The following is a 23,768-nucleotide window of genomic DNA, read 5'->3' as shown; positions in this document are numbered from 1 at the left end:
CTGCTTTTGATGCAGCCCAGGATACGATTGGCCGCCTGGGCTGCGAGCGCACGTTGCTGGCTCATGTCCAGCTTTTCATCCACCAGCACCCCCAAGTCCTTCTCGGCAGGGCTGCTCTCAATCCCTTCATCCCCCAGCCTGTATCGATACTGGGGGTTGCCCCGACCCAGGTGCAGGACCTTGCACTTGGCCTTGTGAAACCTCATGAGGTTCACACAGGCCCATTCCTCGAGCTTGTCCAGGTCCCTCTGGATGGCATCCCGTCCCTCTGGCATGTTGACCGCACCACTCAGCTTGGTGTCATCTGCAAACCTGCTGAGGGTGCACTTGATCCCACTGTCTGTGTCATTGATGAAGATACTAAACAGTACTGGTCCCAATACGGACCCCTCATCACCAGTCTCCGTCTGGACATTGAGCCTGCTTCATCCACATTTTAAGCAAATAGTACAAGAAATTGATTTTTAATAACTAGTTTTATGGTTGGTTTTAAATGCAATACTATAAAGTATTAACCTTTAATTTTGCTGTTATCAGTTAGATACAAACTTACGAGTTTTAAGAGATCCATCTTTCAAATGCCAGTGATACTTCATAGAAAGGTAGATCTTGTTCCTGTAGTGGGAGGAAATCTGAATGTTTTCAGCCCACTAGCTCTAAATGTCAAGATTTAATTTCAACACTCAGTATATTTAAAATAAATTATTTGTAAGCACCTCCACAAACTTTGAGTGGCGGTAACTGAGAGATGGACATTAATATGTGATAACTGGCACTACATCTGAAAAATCAGATGTTTTTTCATCATCTGACTGTTCATGGTATAATGTATATCTAAGGATCCTGCAGTAGTTTGGAGAGGGAGAGAGAGGAAGTAGAAAGAGGAAAAGGACGGTCTGGAAATTGGTACTGTAAATATATGCTACAGAACACCAGAGAATACGCATATCCCCCTCCCTGTGAATCCTCTTATAAAATAGTCTGAACCCCAAATTAGGTGAGCCAATTGAAAAGCTGTAACTTTTTCAATTCGGTATTTTAAGCTACTCCTCTAATTCAGCAGTAGGATGTGGTACACTAAACACAGCCCAGGTACTTCACAGCTGACATACAGTAATAGAATAGAATAATCTACAATGTACTCAACAAAACTTCAGATAATTGTAAGGTAATGCATAGACACCGGTCTTTGCTAAATGTCAGTGTTTCTTTGAAGGGGGAAGGAGTTGAAGTTTAGAATTCCTATAACCTAAGAACTAGCAACATTATAAAGATGCTTTTCTGATAGATAAATTGTACCTTTGCAGAATTTATTTATTCCATAAGATCCCATCTCATTGCATGGTAAATAGATTGGTTGGATAGCTGGTAATCTCTCCTTTCCTTGTGTGAGAGAGTAATTTATATGTAACATAGAGCATTAGTAGGTATTTTTTATGTATTATGGGTATAAAATCCATTTTCTGAAGCCTCAATAGAAATCCTTCTAACATTATATTGATTGTTAGACAATTTGTATTACTGGGAGGGAAAAAGAAAAACTTGAGGGGGGAGGAAGGCTTTGACACATTTTTGTATCGCCCTCCAAATTAAGCCCTGTGGAACCATTATAATTTTTCAGAGCAGGCAGGTTCTTTGAGCGTTGATTAAAGCTGCTTACTGCTAAAGCACCATAGTCTCAACTTCCAATTTGCTTTTTATACTGAAGAGCCAGACCATTTTGGCACACTCGAACCTACATCTGGAAGAACTTCTACTGAAATGGTTTCCAAACAGCTATGCTGGAAACTACCCCTGCAGCTGCTGTTATAATGCAGAATGGACAGTTAAAATAGTCCACAAAAACAGCTTATGCTAAGAGACTACTGGCCTCGCTTTTTGAATCCTGAATCAGGGAACTTGTGTGGCTTGGATTCAGCTTTGCGAGTTTTGTCTTTTTCTTAGATGTTGCTACTCAGCATCAGATTAGTTATTACAAAGGAACAGTTTGCACAATTCTCATTGAAAAATCTTTCTCTAAAATTGGTCAAGTTTAATAAATTTCTTCCAATTAGAACAGTAACAGCACATTACTGTGTAGAATAGTATAATTTTCCTGCAGAAGGAAAAGATCAGCTTCTGAGCAATGTAATATGAAAAAAAAAATTATAGTGTTCTGTATTCTTTTTAAAAAATGAAGTGAGCCATAGTATCTCTTAGACTGCTATAGATGCTTTTGAAATAAAGTAAAAGACTGCACTTTCATGAAATCCAACAAGCTACTTTCATTTTTTTCTCTAGGAAATATTTGTAACAAGTGATTGTTACTTTGAATACTGAATTTACCAAAGAGGGGAAGACTAACAGGCTAATTTCTTCCTTTCTTTTAAAGAAAGAAAATAAAATATAAAACATTATATTAATGCCTTAAAGGGAAATGTAACACAGCCCAATTTTTCTTTAATAACTAACTATACATCTTATTTCGCACCATGGTTCAATTAAGAGTAAATAACATAGCAATAGGTTAGACTGGTGTTATAAAATCCAAATTGGAGATCTGCTGTTTATTCTATGTGACACCAAATATGGTTTTGCTTACTTGTAGCTGAAAATAGATTAACCTCATCTGAAGCATGGGAATTTACTTTAAGTGTACATTAACACTAGGGAAAACAAAAAAGATAAGTAAAACTTGTGCTAGCATTCCTAAGTGGATATAATTCCCTGACAGAACAAAAAAATAGTGTTCTGTAATAAATGTATTAGTTTTTCCTTTTCTGGAAACTTATAAAGGACATGCTCATTATTAAAATCACTCCACTGAGTTGCTAAATTAAAGTAAAATTGTTTCATGTAAACCAGTTGCAGGCAGGCCATTCAATATATTGATGGCTTACTGATCCCTCTCTTATCCTGGCACAAATACCTTTCAGCTTGGGAGAGCTGGGGGGAGAAGAAGAGGCATGTTTCTTAGCGATTATTTGAATATGGTATGATTTGCAAAGAATGGCTGATAGTTGGGCCCTGATCCCACATCATTAAAGTAAATAGTAAGCGGGACATTAACTGCATGCAAGAGATGATCAAACCCATAGCAATGTAACCTGGCGACTCCCTTTTAGGACTTGTTTTCAGAAGGGTAAGATTGAAAAGATTGTTTTTGGAAAGCAAGCGGTGACAACCCCTCTTCTTTTGTCTTGAAGCTGAGCAAATATTTTGTGATAGCATAAATAAAACACTTCCTGCCGGCAAGAGCAGAGGGGAGGAATCTCCCATTATCAGTGCCTGTGAACCACCAGCCAAATTCCCAAGAGTGTAGGAGGGCTCTGGCAGATGGGCTGTGTCACTTGAGGAGATTATTGCACCCAGTTATCTGCCAACAATTAGCTAGCACTGTATCAAGGACAACAGAAGGGGACGTGCAATTTGTTCAGCTTCTACAGTTCACAGACATGAGTGTCAGCGTCAGCTTAGACTGAAATAGGTAACAGTTAAATTTCTATTTAAACCATATAGCTGGCCATGAGTTCTGGATCCGAGCAGATGAAGAGCCTTCTATGCTGCTCCGGCAGGAACCTGGTGTCTCTTAGTCCTGGACACTGATGTTCTAACTGATGCCAGCTTGTTGCCACAATGCCATGATTCACTGCAGGGGAAAGTAGGGAAGTTAGGCAGAGTTCATGATGAAGTCCAGTGTACCTTTTGGAAAAGAGTACCTGCTTCCTACCACAGCAAAGTTTTCAGAAGTGCTGACAGAATAAGAAATAAGTTAGAAACAGGTTAATAGTAGATGGCAGAGCTGAACAGCGTAACTTCTTCCATGAGTTAGGGAGTGCAGATGCCAGCATCGAATTCTCCAGCAGAATCAGTCAGCAGCAACTACAAATATGTGATTTATCCTCACTGCTTGCTTTCGCATTCCCCTAGTTCTGTGGATGATTTAGATGAGCCAAGTTCCTGTTACTGAGATGAAGAACCTTGGTTCATTACAAAGAGTCAGCCAGAGTAACATCTGCCAGGGTATAAATTGCCTGTCTGAAAAGCATCTTTATAACATTGCCAACTCTTAAGCTAATGGTTGTACCTGCTTAGGTTTCATGTGTGCTGTATTTGTATGCCCTTTTACCCATTCTGTCACTTCTAGGCGCCCCTCTGTCTTGGTTACTTCTGGGCTAAGCTCTCTGTTCGTAGCCATTCTAATTCCTGGCCCTTCTTTCAGCAGCAGAGTTGCTTTTTGTGAGAGAAACAGTGACAAAATCATTTAAGAACTGGTGGTCAGAGAAGAGAGGAAAAAATATCAACTCTTACATGAGTTAATTAACTTAAATTTTTGTTATGAAAGAAGATGAAAATAATTATTACAAAACCCAAATCTTCCCTTTATGTGGCCTAATCTTAAAATGCTCTTAGTTAAGACAGGACATGAGTACCTCAACCGTATGTGCAAGATAACATCAGGTGTTGCCACCTGAATGTCTTTATTTTAACACAGGGAAGCCATTAAAAAAATTAACAACCAAAAGTTTACTTTCTGGGATGTAACTAAGATAGGTAATAGTTTCCTGTGTTTCTGCCAACTTGCTTTTGCAAACTGCCTCATCCAAAGCCTTCTGAATAGAGTGGAGAGCTTGCTGTTGTCTTCCATGAGTTTTAGTTGGTGCTGTAATTCTTATCCTTAAATGTAATTCAAATGTATTTGTCAGAGCTTTTTTGTCTGTAAAGCCTGTTGATTCACTGTGCTAATATTTGCAAATTCCAGAATGTGGAAAAATGCAACTAATGTCTCTACTAGTAACAATAAAAGAAGCAAATTTTGGCTAACAAAGCAAATGTATAGTTGTGAAAATTTTCCACTGTGGAAGTGCTCTCCTAGCACATGGAAAATCTGCACTATATATTCAAGAGCCTCCTCTTGATCATGGCAACAGTACAGGAAGCCTGAAGTTACCCATTGCCTTCTACTTTCATCAGCACATGAGGTTGCTCATACGTATATTGGTGCTGTTCGCAAACTAGTATTGAGGCACCGCAAATAAAAGTCTTAACAATCATAACCTGATGTCAGTACTAGCTGTGCAATTTAACTAATTCAGTGGGAGGAAGAAGACCAAATTATTACCTATGTTCTTCTCTTTTTCTTTGTCTTTTCTTTATTGCTATTCATGGTAAGCTGAGTAGAAAATTATAGTATTCTATGGAAAGACTACAGCAAAAAAAATACTATATAGATACTCACTGCTACTGGTGAACTATGTTAACAAGCAAAGATGGGCATGCTGTTGTAATGATCTTTGTAGTTTTTCTTTTGAGGCTGTAAGAAACAAGACAGGAAAAATTCTCAGTCTTAAAGCATTGTTTTCCATGTTACCTTCAGCTTCCTTGAAAGAATTCTGAAAGTATTTTCCAGCCACCTGAACAAAAGCTAAATGCAGTTTCTTGAATTCTATAAAAATGCATCTATTAGTAATTATCTAAGATATCACAGAATACATCTTTCATGCTAAAAGAGTTTTTTTCCAAATACAAGTTTCAACAAACTTGTAGTAAAAAAAAAAATCCAATTCCAATAATCTAGTTTCTAATTTTATTTTTAATTGTTTGAATTTTATTTGAATTTTAATAGAATTGTAGATTTGTACTTGAGTTGTTAATTCAAATGTTATTTACAACCAGCTTTACTAGGAATCTGACTGAAACATATTGTAGCTCTTTATAACAGTGAAAAATAAAGCAATTTGGCGTTCTTCAGTATAAATGGTATAAATTACCTATTTCAATGGAAAAAAAGTCCACAGGTTAGCTTTTAATAATAAATCCATAAATAAACAGTAAGAGGAACAGGTTAAGAATTATTTATTTAAGAATTTCTGAATATTGAATGATTTCATTAGTTCGAGGTGATAATGCAGAATTCTTTATTTCTACTAGAATGTTTTTGTCATGCTTCTTTAAAATGAGCTCAGGATGAAAAAACCACAGTTATTGATTTCTTTCTGCTAAGTGAAAGAATCAGAGAAATTTCCCATATAAATTCTTTGGGTTTTCGCTCAACAATTGCCCTGTTAAAGAACATGCTTCGGGATTTTTCCTTTCTGCTGTGCCGTCCCTGTGCCCTCAAAATTGTAGCTATGTTATGTTTTCTCTGGTATGTTAAATGCTGTATTTACCTTTCAGCACACTTTAGACAAGCTTTTCACTTTCTTCCAGGGAAGGTTTAGGGCAGCAGATAATGACTGATCTTGTACACTTTGAAAGAGGTGTAACTTCTGCACTTCATTTGCTGAATTACAAACAAAACTAAATTATTTGTGCATGTACATCTGATATCCTGTTTTTCTAACTGAAAATGAAGCTAAGAAACTTATAACTTGGTCCTGTTCAAAAGCAAATCATCGAATTGTTACTGCTTTCTGCATTCCTGTTACTGAGTAGCATTAAATTCCGTTCTTGACTCGTAAGTTACCCAATATATATAGTCTTGTTTAGAGCATTAGCTCACTTTCTAAACCCTTGGCCAGTCTGTAACCAGTACCTCAGTGGTAGCTATTTTAATCTTTCCTATGATCACTCGTTACCACCTGGTGAAGCTCTTTCTCTCACTTTATTCAGGCGCTATGCAAGTGGAAGGAAGTATTACTCCTGCAAGTCCTTATCATTATCTTAGTTCTGTGAATGGCAATTCAGCTCCGTAAGAAGGGGGTTGTTGCTATTCCCATATACTGTTTGTGACATTTGTTTGTACATACAAATAGATACATCAGAAGTGCCTTTCTAGTTCGTTGTACTCAAGCACATGCTATTTTAGGCTGACATTTTCCAACCAGGCCTGAGGGAGTTAGATGTCTAAATTAAATTCAATTTGATTGATTTGGACATTGAACATCTCCAAACTAAAATCCTAGTGATAGAGGGTGGGTCTGTGCTAAAATGACATTAGCTCTTCAGTAATGCAAAATGTGCATTACACATCTAATTTTTTTCAACAAAATGGCTGTATAATTGAATTGTGCAAATATAGGACTTGAAGACTGGGAAGACTGGGATAATATTTTATTAAGTGAACATGCAAGATATGTTCAGTAAAGTGAAGCTGCGATAGTGTCAAAACCACTGAGCTGTTTTGATTTGGCGATGATATAAGCACTTCCTCTGAAAACACTATACTCTTGTTGAGTTAAATATATATGTATTTTATTGAGTGACAAGCAAGTAATTCATTATAGCTGGTTCTCTCATGAAAAAGAATTTATATTTTTCATGCTTGACTTTTGATGGTAGAGATTAAATGTTGAAAACCAATGGCATTGAACATGATCCATGGTAAACCTCTGATCATTGCTCTGATCATTTATGGAAAGATCTATAAACAAAAGGCAAATGTCTTGAATGCTTTTCAGTGCTGGGGAGAAGTGTTACTATAAAAGTCTGACACCAGCTGACACTGGCCACCCTGGTAAGGCTAGTCTACCTCAGGTTATCATCATTTTGCAGGCCAGCTGATCATTGCCTCAGATTAGCATTATACAATTATACTTCCGGACAGAAGTGTGAACAAGAATTTGGATTCTATTCCCAAATCCTCACTTACTTATGAGCATTTTTAGCAAAATGACATGAGTATTCTGAATCCCACTTTAATCATCTCTCAAATGAGTTTTAAAAAAACCCAACAGGCTTAATGAGGCATAGTAGTGTTTATGAAACATTTTTAGTTCGTCATATCAAAGGTGCCGTAAAACTGTAATAGCATGATTTATATACTAAATTGTAAGGAAAGTACTAATGTGTGTTGTATAGCATAAGGGATGACATATACAAGCATGAAATATAAACTGGGAAAGCTTACAGCAAATAGAACTGATTCCAAAATAACTGTGAACATGGCCCAAATCTGCTATTGAAATTCAGTACAATTAGCCTTGTACTGAACTGTGACAATTGCAACGTGAGGAAGAACAGCAGAGTTAAAGAAATGTCTCTCTGCCTGGTGCCTGCTGTGTTGGGCAGACTCTGTATTCAAGTGCTCTTTAAAGAACACAGTCTGGAAGGGGCTCAAGCTGAAAAGCAAAGAGGGAAACAATTCCAAACAAGGCTGCCTGTGTGCAGCTCTCTTTCTGGTATCACCCTTTGGAGGTTTACACTGAAGTACTCTTTGCCTCATGAGCTACTTCAGATTAATATCATTTATGGAAAGATCTATAAACAAAAGGCAAATGTCTTGAATGCTTTTCAGTGCTGGGGAGAAGTGTTACTATAAAAGTCTGACACCAGCTGACACTGGCCACCCTGGTAAGGCTAGTCTACCTCAGGTTATCATCATTTTGCAGGCCAGCTAACTACAAGACTGCAATCTGTTGACTTCCCCTCTCCAAATCGATTGTGCATCCAGGAGAGTTGTAATGAGAAAATGACCAAAATTTGTCTGATACAGCTGTTTCTGCAATGATCTAAACCAGTATGAGCAGTTACCCAACACAGCCTGTAAAACTTGGAACTGGGAGAAAATGTACTTATATTCTAAAGGCTTAGGGAAGATGATTGTTTGTGGTCTGTGTGTCTTTGGAGTATTAGGAAGTCTAATAAAAATAGTCATAGTGATAACATGAGAACTTTGATAAGTGACCTCAGAATGGACATCTCTGCCCTTCTTGCATGCAGACCAGACAGCCACTACAAGCAGATATAAGCATTAAAACTTCTTTTGAAATGAACTGAAATTTAAGATGGGTGAAGTTGTCAACATATTCTACCTAAATGTGCACTATCAATTAGCTTTTGGTGCAATTCAATTACAATTTCATAAGCCCTGAATGTTCTGAGAGTTGGTTTACCTGTGTGATCCCCTCTCATCAGCAATGTTAATAAAGTCAGGACATTCCTTTTAATGTCATCTACAACTGACTGTCTTTTGGAATTGACAGTAAAAGTCTTTGCAGAAAGTTCTCACCTCTGGGAATGATTGTTCACGGGACTTCTGTGCTTGAGGACGTAGTCCAAAACATTTTTAATTTTTTCACCTTCTTTCTTCAATCAACCTAACAGTAGAAGGACGATCTGACTGTAAAAACATTTCTGGCTGCAATAAGAGCAGTGGTTTTTCTTACCCTTTTAAGGAAGTTCTCTCTGTGGTCTCTAAGATTTGTAAATAGCTCCAGGAAATTAAAGCACTTAAAAATCTCAAGTGGACAATTCAAATGTACAGTTGCAGTTTGCTGGGAAAAGAGCTGGCTAGTAATCTGTAGCTAGAATTTATATGGTATTGCAGTCATCAAATATTGCTAACCTTATCAATTGCACTAGTGAATTTGACTTTGGATTGTATGCCATTTTAAAATGTTTATCACTGTCCCCTCACTGGAGATTCAGTGCAGCTGTAGAGTTCTAGCAGTGATACAGTTCTAACCCAGGGTTTATCTATATTGATATGTTAGCCTGGAGCCCAAACTTTGATCACCACACTGGCTATATATGGGTTCCTTCCTGCCTCTCCAGGGAGGGTTAGACATGGAGGAGGACTTGTACCCAACCCCTGTACCTAAGGGTTGTGTGGATGCCAATAGCTAGAGCTATAAAGAGCCATCAGCAAGAGCCCTCTGCTGAATATAATGTAGATAGAACCAATGCTAGATCTGCCCGGAGCTGCAAATTCGCTGGAATGGAACAGAACAGAAGTTGAAGGGGCATGATACTACCTGATGAGGGGACAAACTCCATTTAAACCTACAGGAAAGCTCTAGTCTGCAATAGAAAATTAGGTCTGAAAAATGACGACAAAGATATTGCTGTTCCATTCACCATGAGCTTGGGGCTGAATCAAGCCTATAGTATCCTGACATAATCAAAGCTCTTTGCTGCAATGCTCAGCAAAAATTGAGAATATTTTGCTTAGAAGATGTTGCCATGGTTTCTTCCTAAGTTCTTGAAGCAAGAAAGCAAAACTCCTAATAATCTAACTGCTAAGTGAAAATAAGAAGGCAAATACACAGAAAAGCACAAGGGAAATAAAATGGTTTGTTGGCTAAAATACTGGTAGGATTAATGTAAACTTAGATATGATAGTAAGTTTGCTTTTCTGATTAGTGCATATTTCTTCTTCTGTAATTTCACTGGACTTAATATCTAAGCCTTTTGAAGATAACTTATCTCTTCATTGAGGGATGGGAAAGAAGAGAAGTTCAAGGGATCTGAAAACAGTGGGGAACATGGCTAAATGTCATTAACAAAATGCTAGAAGTTTGCTTATGTCCATCACATGTATTGGGAAAGTCAAATACTGCTGGAAAGGGTTCTTATTTCCTTTCCATTTATTTTCCTTTTATAAACTTGCCATCCACAAATCTTTCATGGCCTTCCTGTCTCTGGTCACTTGAAATAGCCTTTTAAAATATGCATGAAACTACTTTGCTAGCAGCAATTTTATAAACCAATGATATACTGAGCATAAATCATTCTGTGGAAATACTATCTTCTCCCCACACGTTGCATTTAACTGATCTGCTTGAACTGGATAGCTAGTGCATGTAGGAAGGTTAAAGGATATGGGCCTATCTTTATCTTTGAGTCACCCTGTCTGCAGCAAATATACTAGAAATATTTTAAAATAATTTACTCAGTTCTGTAAAATCCCTATTTTACCTTGGTTCCTCCTTGATACCAATTCCTAGTAAATAAGCAGAGTTTCTTCCTTGTACTAACATTCACTGGAGTTTGCTCTCATTGAACTTCCAGAGATAAGAGTCTGTACAACCCCCTGGACATTTCATATTACTGCACCTAGAGCTATAATGTGGAATGCAATATTATGAAGCAAATTGCAGAGTTCTCTGCATTGAGCTGAATTTCAGTTTTATTGAGTAATGTCTTTTTTGCAAAAAGATCCTCCCCCATTCTAGCTTTATATAAATAAAAGCATAGAGAAATACTACTGGCTTTTGAGTAGTGTTGCAATATTCTTCTTGCAATATTTGCGTATCACCGAGTTGTGTGCCACAGACAGAATTTAAGGTAGAAAGATAAAACTGACAAATCCCAAGAAAATTAAAAAAAAATCAAATAGGAGAACATGTTAGTTGTTGAAGAATCCTACACAGACATTAGTTAAGATGGGAAAAATTTATGGTGCTGCCCCTGAGATCAATGTTTTTCAGTTGCAGCAAAGTGGTCCAGCAATTTACTCAAACTTATGGTTGGTTTGATGTGACACAAAGTAAAGCCTTATCATTATTTTATGATCTGTCACAAAGTAGCTGTTCATGTTACTTCAAGTCTCTCTATAGCTCCATCTAGTAAGGTAGGTACTGCTCATAAAAGCCATGGATTAGACAGAGGGAGGGCACGGAGTAATACATAGCACAGAAAACTGCCAAGAAGCCCTGAGAAAAAACAATATTCCATCAAAAGTACCATGCAAAATGAAATAAGAAATTCAGAAAGTCCAAATATTTGACTTAATGACACAAATATGATTGCCTGAAATGAAAAAAAAACTCAGTAGTAAGAATATATTTTCTGAGGGAATCAAACTTTATAAATGCAATGCTCTGTGCATACTAACATGGTTTATCTCATTGCCTTCAGCTGACTCAGACATTTAGCTACTAAATACATTTGTTAGTCATGTGAATCAGCTTCCATTCTGAAGTAAAGCACCTTAGTCTACAGAGCAGCTTCTTATCAACTTGCTGAATTAACTAAATAGCCATGTCATTTATGACATAAATGAGCTCACCTCCTTTGTAACAGTCACTGAAATGTTCAACAGAGGGGAAAATAGCAAATTCCTTCTTACTTACATACCTGAGTTACTGTTGTTCATGGGAAAGTGTATCTATTACAACAACAAAAAACCCAAACTCAGCAGTATTTTGAAAAACTTAAATCAGCAACATGAATGGCAGTGATAATTTTTAACTTATTACAGACCTTCTGTTGTGGTTTAACCCCGGTACACAGCTAAGCACCACACAGCCCTCACCCCCAGTGGGACAGGGGCAGAGGAAAGGAAGAGTAAGAGCAAGAAAACTTGGGCGTCATGGTAAAAATTGTTTAATAAATGAAGGAGAAATGGAAGAAGAGAGAAAGCCATTGCACAGATTATTAATGAATGTGGAACGCCATAATCAAGCAAGCCAAGTGAGTAAAGCCTTGCTGGTGTAAAGGACAGTGGCTGCAATATCAATATCACACTGCCGTGAACCTGCCAAGGCAAGTGTCATTTGCTTACCGTGGTGGAAGTAACAACTAGGGGGGCAGAGTGAGAAACAAGAGAGGCCTTGATGCTATGCAAACACAGTTCAGCAACAGCTAAAACATTAGTGTGTTATCAGTATTGTCTTGGTAACAATTCTAAAACACAGCACATTTTGAGCTGCTATGAAGAAAAATAACCCTATCTCAGCCAGGCCCAGTACACCTTCTAAATCTGCCAGATTCAAAAGTACTTTTAAACTAGTATACAAACTGTGCAAAAATACTCTTCTTCCCATACTGAAACTAAACAGTTCAACAGTGCTCAAGAATTTACAACAAAGACTGAAAAATAAAACTGTCTCCTTGCAGAAGGGGAAAGAATATACCTATATATCTTAACATGGAGCCACAATACTAAATTTAAAAGAGAGCCTTACAACAAATGCTCATTACTAGTTCTCTGAAAGACGGTGCTTCTGTCTGAACAGCGCTTGTCTATCATGACATAACTTCCATCCTTACTGAACAAGGAAATTCCCCTTTACATGCTACACTATTTGTGTTTTTTGGACTCTACCATGTATTGAACAAACTCAAGCACTTTATGACAGCAGCAGAGGTCAGAACACTGAGACTCATCTAAGCACTTACGTTGTGATGCTTTTATGTACTTAACTTTGCTCCTTTCCCTTTTTGCTCTTATCTTTCTATATTGCTGTTGTGCATTGATCCTTGACTTTGTCTTTCAGCAAGGAAAAGTATCTTTAGTAGTTGTTTCATGTTGTTTCAGTACAGTCCTTCCCCTAAGGAACTGAAGGAAAAGGATTGGATATTTTTCAAACACAAAGGATTTGCCATTCACGCTGTATTGCTTTGAAAATCACATATGTGTCGTGAAGAGGTCAGGGAGGGAACACCTGCAAATGCAAGTAGGAAAAAATTATTTGGTTCACTGGCACAGTTTTCTCTGCATCAGGGGTGGGCAAGTCATTGAGAGCTGAGCCCCCTCTTCAGCAAAATAAAACTTACCCTGTCATCAACCCATACAAACTTGACATATGCTGTTAAATGCTGGCATACTGTACCACATAAATCTTCCATGGAAGTGTGCTTTTCCATTTCATATCACAACACGTTATCAGTTTCCTCTCTTTCTCCACTAATTGAAGGGTATATTAAGACTATTTAGACTGATTTTTTAAAACATAAAGTAGAGGCCAAACCGTGGTGCATTTATCCACCTGTTTTCCAAATCCAGACTGATCTATTTCTCATCACACTGGCTATCTCAAGCTAGAATAAGGAAATTATTTCAAATAAAAAAAAAAAAATCATGGCTGTTTGGATATAATGGATATAGGTTAAAACAACAACAATATAATCCAAAACAAAACAGGTTTCATCTAAGCTACATGCATTCTTTGCACCTCTGTTAGCATAAGCAATGTATTAGCAATCTGGTTTTAAAAAGGTACTGAGCTTTATCAAAGAAGTCTCCATGAGCCAAAGGCAGTCACTTTAAATTGCTAGTCATAGCACACTTCTGGAGACAGAGGCAGGAGATCACCTAGAATTGCTTTCACTCAAACTAAACTGTCCACCCAGGAAAAGATGAAGCAAACAAATTGCCTACATGAAATAGGCAGCACTGTCTCTCTGAGCTGATACTGAACTAGGTATCACCAATACACTACTCAAGTTGCTATCTTTAGCATGTGGAATAGCGACAATTACTACCTTAGTCACTGTAACACCCCGACAGATCTTTCACAAGAACAACGCACCAGTAGTTACTCAGGCCAAAATTATGACATGGGGGAAAACATTACTTTCACTCTATCTGATTTCCAGTCTCAGTTATGGCTACATTCAGTATGAGGCTATGTTGTTATTCTCTATTTTCTAGCTCTTCCATCCTTGCTGTATTTTACTGTACGTTGTTAAAGATGTACATGTTAAAACACCTGTCCTGTTTTATTCCAGAGTAAAATCTGGGAAGGTCAGGAGTGACATTACTTATTAGTCATCTCTAAGGACAGGATACACACAGAGAATGCCCATTTTTCAAAAATATAAAACAGAAAACAGCTGTGGTTTAAATTTCTCCTTTGGTCTTAGATGTACAATGTTGTTCAAAATCTAACTAAAATTAAATGTAAAATATTAACTTTTTTTTTTTTTTTTTTTTTCCTGATAGCAGTGTGCTAAGGATGCCTATCCATAGACCCACACAATCATGGGACTGGAAGAAAATGTTTTGCCAGGGGTACCATTTGATGTTTCAACCAAGGAAAGGACCTCGCCCAGGCTAAAAGACCAGAGAGGGAAAGCCTGAAAGGCTTTTTTAAATGCCACATCTACTCAGTGCAAAGCTGTTTTGCCCTGTCTGTAACAAGGATTGATTAACGCTATAGCAATGACCACATTAGTTATAACAGCAGCAAGAGCACTATTCCCACAAGGGAACTCAGGAGGCCAACTGTTAAAGTCGTATAGCAGTAACAGTACTTAAAAAGTTAAAAAAAAAAAAAAAGTAATGACATCAACTTGGAAGTTTTGTGTCCCAAAAGAACACTAGAGGGGGAAACATGAAATGAACAGATCTTCAACAGTGCTGAAGTAATGAATGAAGCTGTAGCAGTTTCAGGGTTCACTGGTATCTGATCAGTCTAAAGAACTATAAGAAAGTGACCAATACATAAATAGATTCTGAGATGCACGTGCCTTTTATTGCACTTTCTATGGAGAGATTACAGAAGCATTTTTATGTGTTGTGCCAAGTTTTGGGTGGAAATAGTCCTTGCTGTGGTGCATATGTGCCACCTGAAGCTGTCTTTCCTTTCTCTATCAATACCAAATTCCTCAAGTTAGAATTCAGTTTGAATTACGTCTCTATTTACATCTCGATTCTTTGAAACGTTTACAACTGTGATTAGTCTTTAATGTAGGGCATAGTCCTGCTCATGTACAAGAAGATTATTGAATACTTGTGTGTTGAAGGTACTGAGTACAAAAAAGATTATTTGATTAATGCAAGGACTAAAAGTCTTTCAGAGATTTTTACCACACATTTGATAATGGTAATAGAAACATACACAGAACCAGTATATGCTCTAAAATATTTATATTCATAAATGTATTGGTAAACTCAGATCCTTCTTTAGTTTCTTTTTTTTTCTCCAATGAAATAAAAGGAAAAATTGCTTTTCACTTTAAATTACAGACTGTAGCCCTCATTAAATTAGAAACATTATATTGTTGCAGCAAAATAACAAATAGGTGGGTTGAAGCATATTTTAAATTAGTTTTCCTTCCTATTGTTCTAACAGATCCTCAGCAGTTCTCTGCGAAGACACTGGCTTACTGATCCACCAATTCAAAGCAGAGTAAAATGCGACAGAAACAAAAGTCCATCTATGAAAATTCCTTTTCAGTTGCGCAACAGGACTGCAGCATTGGTACGCTGACAGGGATGTATTTTCCAGCAGCCAAATTTTCTAAGTGTTTTGTATGCGGTTGGCTGGCTGGCTTCTATTTTAGGAAAGAAACAAATATTAATTTAAGGATTATAATAAAGTTGCAGCTGTGCTTCTTTGGTAACCTGTGTTGGCTGGGCTATCTCTAATTTGTAGCTCTATGTATCTATGGATTACCGTTATAAAGGTGCAATCACTCACTAGAGGATAGCTGTTCTAAGCATATCAATGTGTATTTAAGAAACTTGAAGTCATTGAGCATGGTTTCTAATGCTAAAAGCACTAGGTCACTAAAAGGGTTTAATAGACCTAATTACTTCACTGCCCCAGAATTATGGGGTATTAATCCCTGGAAGAGAGTAAAAGGCACATGACTTTTTCCTATGCCATTGGTAAAAAATGAAAAATCGTTTCAGTGCGAGGGTCTAGTTATAGTCAGTTGAAGTAACTCTGAGTCTCCGTTTCTGATTTTGAAAGGAGGCTAAATCAGCTCCTTTTGTCAGACAGAACATGTTAACCTGTTACAGACATATGGTCTGGAATAGTTCCCTAGGAGCAGAGCTGGTGCCAGACACAATGCCATATTGTCCAAAACACTCCTTACACCAAGGAAAATGGGAGTTGGTAGCTAGTATTATGCCACGATTTTATAATCTGGAAAAGTCTTTATCAATGTTGTATTGCAAATGTGACAAAACCAGGAAGGAGGTAAGGACTCAAAAAAAGGTACATATGCTAAGCACTTACTACTGCAAGACTGTTATTCACCACTACCGAAGAGCCTCCTCAAGCCCCGTTATGTCTTGACTTTTGTTACCTATTTTAGCTCGTATTATGCCACGATTTTATAATCTGGAAAAGTCTTTATCAATGTTGTATTGCAAATGTGACAAAACCAGGAAGGAGGTAAGGACTCAAAAAAAAGTACATATGCTAAGCACTTACTACTGCAAGACTGTTAATTCACCACTACCGAAGAGCCTCCTCAAGCCCAGTTATGTCTTGACTTTTGTTACCTATTTTAGCTCAAATTTTGACTGTTAGACTTCTCAGTAACAAAGTGCTCAGGAATTCACATGAAAAATTTCTGAGAGGATACACAGTGCATAACAGGAAAACAAGTATCTTTGACTCTTCTGGTTTGCTCTCAAAAACTAAAAAATCTGCATTTAACAGGAAGCAATCTCTTGAGTGTCTCCCCAACACGTGGAACATTCAGGCATACATTTAAGCTCTTCCTAGTGTGTTCAATAAAAAGAAAGGTCAGACTCCAGCTGTAACCAGAGGGATGGTTTACGTGAAAAGGAGAAACCCTGCAAGCTCTCTAAAAGCAAATCTACCACTGGTCTCAGGAACAGAAGATTTCTATATCTGACTTCACTGTAACAGGCTCCACAGTATGCCTGCATAAATCAAAGAGCTGTGTATACACCATGCTTCCCCCTTCACTAGTTATATTTACTTGGAATGAAAAATAGCTCACCACCTGCCTCATTTCTATCACAATGTAACAGGCCACAGAGTTAACACCCTTCTGATACGAATGGCAGAATAAAATTACAAAAACAGTCACTCTTACACAACCAAGATATTTAGCACCTCACTTGGAATTTTTCCACAAGAAATACAAACATCTCATAAATATATGAAAATATGTTATTTCAAGTATGTGTATTACGTGTAACTAAAAAACAAATGCAGCACCCTTCCATTTCAAGCTTACAGGTACTAAAATTATGGAACTGTGTGGATAAGAGTATAAGGATTTAATATTTTATCAAAGATTTAAAGTGAATTTATAGGAACAATGGAGCTTTACTGACCATATGGAGTCTCTCTCCAAAATATGACTTTGCTTTGACACACAGAAGACCATGGGACTTCTCTCTCAGAAAAATAAATGGCTAAGAAAGGAGAAAGAAAATGACATTAGGTAGCAATAGTCATATCAGATTAAAGAACTGGAGTAAGCTTGCTATCTGGAAGTAGGAACAGCTTCAGAATAAGCTTAAAACCACTGTTTTCAGGTGAATGAATAACAACTTTTGCTCTGATTAGATCCAATGAATCATTAGAAATATGCAGGAATCTTTTGACAATTATTGCGAACTCAGCAAATCTGTGGGTTGAACTCAAGGGAAGTGCAGTGAAGATGAAAAGAAAGCAGATCTTGGGCCAGGCAGAAAGACGGAGAAATAACCACCATACAGCCTCAATGACAGCAGAGGGCGGTAGTAAAAAATAATATTATTGAGGTCATATAAAAATAGACCAAAGAACATTTCATGCCATTTGCTGCCTGAAACTAATAAACATCCATGTGCTGCCTAAATTTGCTATGTAAGTTTTACTACTTTTCTGGTTTAAAGTGAAGCAAAACCGTAGATAATATTCTAAGTGGCTTTAATTGAACCAAATCAGTCAAGTTTAAGAAGTTCATAAAGTGAATTCCAAAAGATAAACAAAATATTATTCATTAATGCATTTGTGACATACAGCGAAGTTGATAAGTTGAAAAATAATACTTGGTTAATTGAAATTATTTTGAAAGCCTTGATTATCTTGTCAACAAGAGGTAACAAAAAGTATCTCCATATCAGCTACATGCACCTTTAGCAGTCGTTAAAGAAGGACTAACAACTGAATAAGCCATGGAGAGCTGGCTGATTCGTTACCTTTGTGGTGATCCCATATTGAGATTTCCTGATGGAGCAGAGGCAGAAGTGTTGATTCTGCCTATTGTTATATTTGCTTAGTGCATTAACAGAGGAATTTGGTTTCTGGGGCAGTCAATGAGCCATTGTTCTTTTTCCAATTGAGATTAATTAGATCAGTGGGAATTTAGAATGAGCAGAGACTGCATGATCAGGGCCAAAATCCGCTGCTCGCTTATTCGGTGTCAGGGTTGTTTCATTCAAATTGCAGTTTGTCCAAATGACTAGTACTTTCCATTACTTTGTAGGAAATGTGTTCCACAACATAATCAATGTGATTACCAGGAAATTTCCCTCAAAAAATGAGTTCAGTCCAAATTAGCGATAGACTGTTTTAAAAGCTTCTATTTTGAGCAATGCTGATTTGAACCATACAAGGCAGTCCAAGGAACTTTCTTTCAAGTTAGCTTTTTCATTAGCATTACTGTGCCATTGAAAAAGGAGTCAGTTAAAGTTTAACAAATACAATAACAAATAAACTGAAAATAAAAAGACTTAAGCCAAAGGTGGATGATGTCTAAACATTAAATACTGGTATGTTGGCACTTAGCATGCAGGAGCTCCATCTGCCTTCCAGTTTTTGTTACTGCTGCAGAAGCCAGAGTTTTAAGTAAAAGCTTTATGGAATCAAAGTTAGTAGTACTGTGATGAGTCACTGTAACTTTATTCCACTCAAATAAGACAGCTTTGTCACTACACCAAAATAACTAACTGGAAGTCAGGAAAGACCTCCTAAGAAGAGCCAGGACTTTCTGGAGAATGGATTTTTTCTCCATCAGTAAAACCAGAACATTTTAGTGAGTTTATTTCTTCCTGATATGAAAGACAAATCAATGAATGTATGTGTAATGCAAAAAACCCTCCTATGGAACGAACAGATCCTAAATTCTTGAAATTTATACCAACTGAGGTCCTGTATCATTGTGTATATGAAAGCTATATATACTGAAAAAGCATTATGTAAGACATTGTAAAGTGAAAACAAGGGTAAGTAGAGTAAATCGATTTGAAATTCTAGAAGAAAGAATGCACACTGAAAAAATTCTTAGTAGTGACAATCACACCATAGCATATATTGTCTCTCCAGTGAAGTAGGAAAGTATGCTTCTTAAAGTCTCAGTTTGCAGAATCTGGTGATGACACTAGGCCCTCAGCTCTTGTTAGAAGAAAAATGTAAGTCAGTAGTCCTCCTAGATGAGGGAAAAAGCCACCCTCCGTGTCTGCAAGAGCAAAAAAAATGAACTTGTATACTCAACTGCATGAGAACTTTCAAAATTCTAGGCAATGCACACTTTCTAGGGATTAAGCAGAAGACAAAAGAACAGGACAAACCATTGAGCCCCCATACTGGAATCCTGCCATGTAAGGGACAGCTCTGCCATTTTCCTAGACCGTTTCAAACATCCCAAGCACGTGTTAAGCAGCTTCTTCTCCTGTCTGACCATGGAAAAGAGGTTCACTGGCTGTGAGACCTGGCAGATGCACTAGACACTGTGTCCACTGGGTTACTACTGCTTTCCACACGTGTGCATGTCATATGCTAACACTCTAGTACACACTAACCCTTCAGCAAGCAGAACCTAAAGAAAGCTGAAACTGCATCTGTTGATCACTGGATTGTTCTGTTGATTCCTTGTGCCTAGGGAATCCTTCCTCCAACCCATGGGACCTCTCTGTTCCAGCTATAACTGCATGAGCTTAGTGTTTAGTGGTGGATTTTTGCTACACTCTAATTCTCAGACTACAGTGATGTCCAAGAAAGCCCATCTTGTACTGCTAGTTAACACACTAAAGAGCAAAGGTTAAAAATATTTGCTAATTATCTGACCTTAAAGGAGAAACACTCTTTTCCTGTCATGCATCAGTCACACTAAATTTTCCTGCTGCTAAAAACTGACCTCTAATTGCTCAGTGAATATTTTGATCATAATCCAAGCTTATAAAGTCTAATTTAAAGCACATGATTCAATATAAGTGGTATCCACAGTACTGGGTAGAAAAGACTCACCCAGGATTATTAGGGAGGCTGAACCACAAAGTGTTCAGAACTCACATCCAAAAGCTCAGTAAGACATTTTGGATCTCCTAGTTCTGTGAAATGGAGAGCTAGGAATCTTGTCACAAAAACCTCAATAAAAATGATTTCTTCATGTTTCATTTGGTAAAACAAAAGAGAATGGTTGCATAAAGCTTTGCTATACAAAGATATTTCCAATTGCATCTTCCCAAAGTTGTTAGTCTCAAACAGTTACCTTGTGTAATAAATCTGATAACGTATCATCATCTCTTTTTACTCACGCTACATTCATCTGGCTTGTATAGGTTTGGCACAAACAAGGGATCACCGGTGGAGCTGTGCCCGTTTTCTCCAGTTACTGGATTTGTTCCAGTAAACCAGCTGATGAAGGCAGGTCTTCAAGACACTGGCAACTGCAAACTACTTAAATAGATCTACTTCTTCAAAGTTGCACTTCAAAACAAGTTTTATTAGTTTCTTTATGTAGGCACAGATAAGATCAGCCGTCCTTCTGAGCAAGATGTAAATTTCAAGCCCCTCTGTTCCTTGCTCTCACAAGCACAAAATCAAGAATTAAACTCGGGTAAAGAAACAGTAAAAATCTACTTAGCAAAGAGTATCCCACTAGTCTCACTTGTTAGATGGGAATGACTTGGCAACCATGAGGCAAGCACTCTCCTTAATGGAGTATCAGATTCCAACACCCCCTGCTCTGCTCACCATTTTTAGCCTTGTGACTACACAGGCAAGACTGTACACCTGTGCTGTGCAGGATCAGAGCTTCAGAGATCAGCTTTCAGATCTGAGAGAGCAGTGCTTTTTAGAAGCATTGCACAGAATTTGACAACACAAGCCTGGGAAATCATGATGGCATCAGTCAAGAAAAAAAAAATCAGACTGAGAATGAATGAGTGTGACGATTGCAAGCTATGCAAAACAATAAAGAGAGAAGCCTGAGTGACTGCTTCAGGAGGAAAGGCACAAGATAAAGTGATGTGTGAACACTCAAATCACATTAGAAATTCTTGTGGATATCATAAAGCTATGAGGTAACTACCACTTACCTCTATATAGCTGGTATGAACATGATACAGCTCTGGAACAAGCAAGAAAAATGTAATATAGTTGATGTGGGTGAGGATGTTTGTTTGTCTTGGCAAAGAAGAGCTCATCTCATTCTACAGACTCTTCTGCCAATTGAAAAGCAGTCTGGAGGGAATCGTATACATTACTCTTATCAGTAGGGAGAAGACATTTTAAATACTGCTTGTAGGAACCCTCCCACTCAGAAAAAAAAAGAGATATTTAAAAAATACACTTTCAAATCCTCAGTTTTAAAACTCCCCACTGAAATATTGACAGCCCCAGTACTTTATATATATTGTTAACATCTTTAATAGTTTCAGTGATCCTAAACTGCTCCTGCAGTTTACATTGAATCCATGTGTATAATATGTTTTGTAATCACTGAAGGCACACCCTGAGAGCTGAATTTGTTTCTGTGACAGAGCAGAACCAAAGACATTTTAGCATTGCTCTGATCTCTGTAGTCCCTTTGTTGTTGTTAGCAGAAAAGAAACAGGCAAAAGTTTGCTCTCAAAAATATCAGAGTGCAGTAATCTTATCTCCTCCCTATTACTGTCTCAAAAAAATCCCCAACCAAAAACATTACAACGTATGTGTAAAGAAACATATTAAGTATCCTGGCTCTGTTAAGAGCAGGTCTCCCAAGAAAAAAGCTTCATCTTTCCTGTCTGCACTTTAGTGGAAGAAGGCAGGAACACCGTTTCTGTCCTGATCAATAACTTAGTATCCTGGAAAACATTTGGTTTGACACATCATTGAATTCCCTCTAGGAATGTGTTGCTGACTGTGCTCATATTCAGCTTCTACTTTGGTCTGAAGTATGCTTAACTTCTAATTTCTCAGATATTTATAATGTGGGACCAAAGCGACATTAAGAAGTGTGATGTAATTGCTGTTTTTAGAACTGTGGTGGTATACAAGCAGGCCACTTCCTGGAATTTAACATCCAGCTGAGGAAAACAGACAAGTACTATCAACCACAGTAAGAAATAATGTGTGCAGTATGATATGATAAATATGGAGGATGATAAATTTTGAAGGGTAAATTATTTAATCTCAAATTATTTGAACAAAATCCGATCTATTTATCTGAAAAAACAACTCCAAAAAGACTGCAAGTGGCGAGTAAGACTGAGCAAGTATACTTGTCAAAATCGATTATTGCCTTTAAAGTGTAGGAAAATGACAAATGAGCAATTAAGGATCGCTATTCTTTATTTAGAACTGAAAAAGAGAGAAATGAGTCTGCAAGAAAAAATCTTAAGCTTTTTCTGCATGTTGCTTTGCTCCAAGTGAAAGTTCTGTGAATATGTAGGAGAGAAGAAGTGCCTTCTGCAAGGTGTTCCTCTTCCACATTCAGCTTCTTGGTTCCCCTGCAGACCTGCTATGTGAATCTTGTTAAGACAAGTTTATGTTAATTAGCCTGTGGGAACTAGAAAGAGGATTTCTGCAGCTGGGATTCCCTTTTTAGGCAGCTGGTAGGGCTAATCTTCAGCAAAGAAGAACTTTTAATACCCAGTAATGTTAAATATTCTGAGTATGATGGAATTTGCTGTTATTAGATTACTGACATAACACAAACAAGACTTTCCCTAGGATAGGATTTATGCATTGGGTCATCTCAGTATGTGTGAATACATGTAAAATAAAAATCAGGTGAACAGCACATAGGCAAATTGAGCTTCCATAATTCCCTTACCTGTTTCAACAGGCCAACTATTATGGGTAAAAATGGTCATGATGGGCAGGCTGGGGGTGTAGGCAGGATTGCCTAAGGGTCTCCAGTCTGCTGTTAACAAAGAAATAAAAGATAGCGTTAGTTGCACCAAAATTTGGCTGGGAAGATGCTCTCTGGCCACCACAACTTTTACCTGCAAATGACATTCTCCTTCAAAAGCCGTTAAGCAGGGATAACTGTTGTTTACAACGGGAACTGTGTAAACACCTGGGAAGGCAAGCTAGCCTACATTCTGCCCCAAGGAGGGCCAGTTGGGGGGAAGGATGCTCCCTGTCCCCATCACCAGCCAGACCTTCACAGCCGCCCCTTGGACACAGCAGGAGGCGGACCAGGCGCTGAGGCGGGGCGCACTCCCATTGGCTGACACGGAAGGGGACGTAAGTCTGGGAGAGAGGGGAACTTGTGATTGGATGGTGGGCGGTGGAGTGCCTTGTGATTGGGTAAGAGGCGGGTGTGGGTGGTGAGGGGGCGGTGTTGTGGCGGGACGCGAGGTCGGGCGGTTGCTGCGGCTGGGCGGCGTCTCGCGAGAGTCGTGTGGCGGCAGCGGTCTCGCGCGGCTACGGCCC

At 38.0% G+C, this 23,768-nt stretch overlaps 1 protein-coding gene and 1 long non-coding RNA gene across 3 annotated transcripts in view; one reads left to right on the top strand and one right to left on the bottom strand.

Annotated features, from left to right (window-relative positions):
* The window catches only part of LOC103914776, a 26,028-nt gene extending 2,557 nt beyond the window's left edge, over nt 1-23,471 (bottom strand). Inside the window, exons 1-4 of one of the 2 annotated variants that reach the window (XR_663493.1) lie at nt 23,336-23,471; nt 23,164-23,253; nt 17,471-17,551; nt 5,219-5,293 (exon numbers count right to left, since the gene is read on the bottom strand). This is a non-coding gene — a long non-coding RNA (uncharacterized LOC103914776). The remainder of the gene's footprint in view (nt 1-5,218; nt 5,294-17,470; nt 17,552-23,163; nt 23,254-23,335) is intronic. The other variant, XR_663494.1, reaches the window with a different exon arrangement.
* The window catches only part of LRRC28 (leucine rich repeat containing 28), an 83,643-nt gene that overhangs the window by 6,584 nt on the left and 53,291 nt on the right, over nt 1-23,768 (top strand).

Source organism: Pygoscelis adeliae, unplaced genomic scaffold, assembly GCF_000699105.1.
Source record: "Pygoscelis adeliae isolate BGI_AS28 unplaced genomic scaffold, ASM69910v1 Scaffold13, whole genome shotgun sequence".
Classification (NCBI taxonomy): Eukaryota; Metazoa; Chordata; class Aves; order Sphenisciformes; family Spheniscidae; genus Pygoscelis; species Pygoscelis adeliae.
This window is presented reverse-complemented; position numbering and strand designations above follow the sequence as displayed.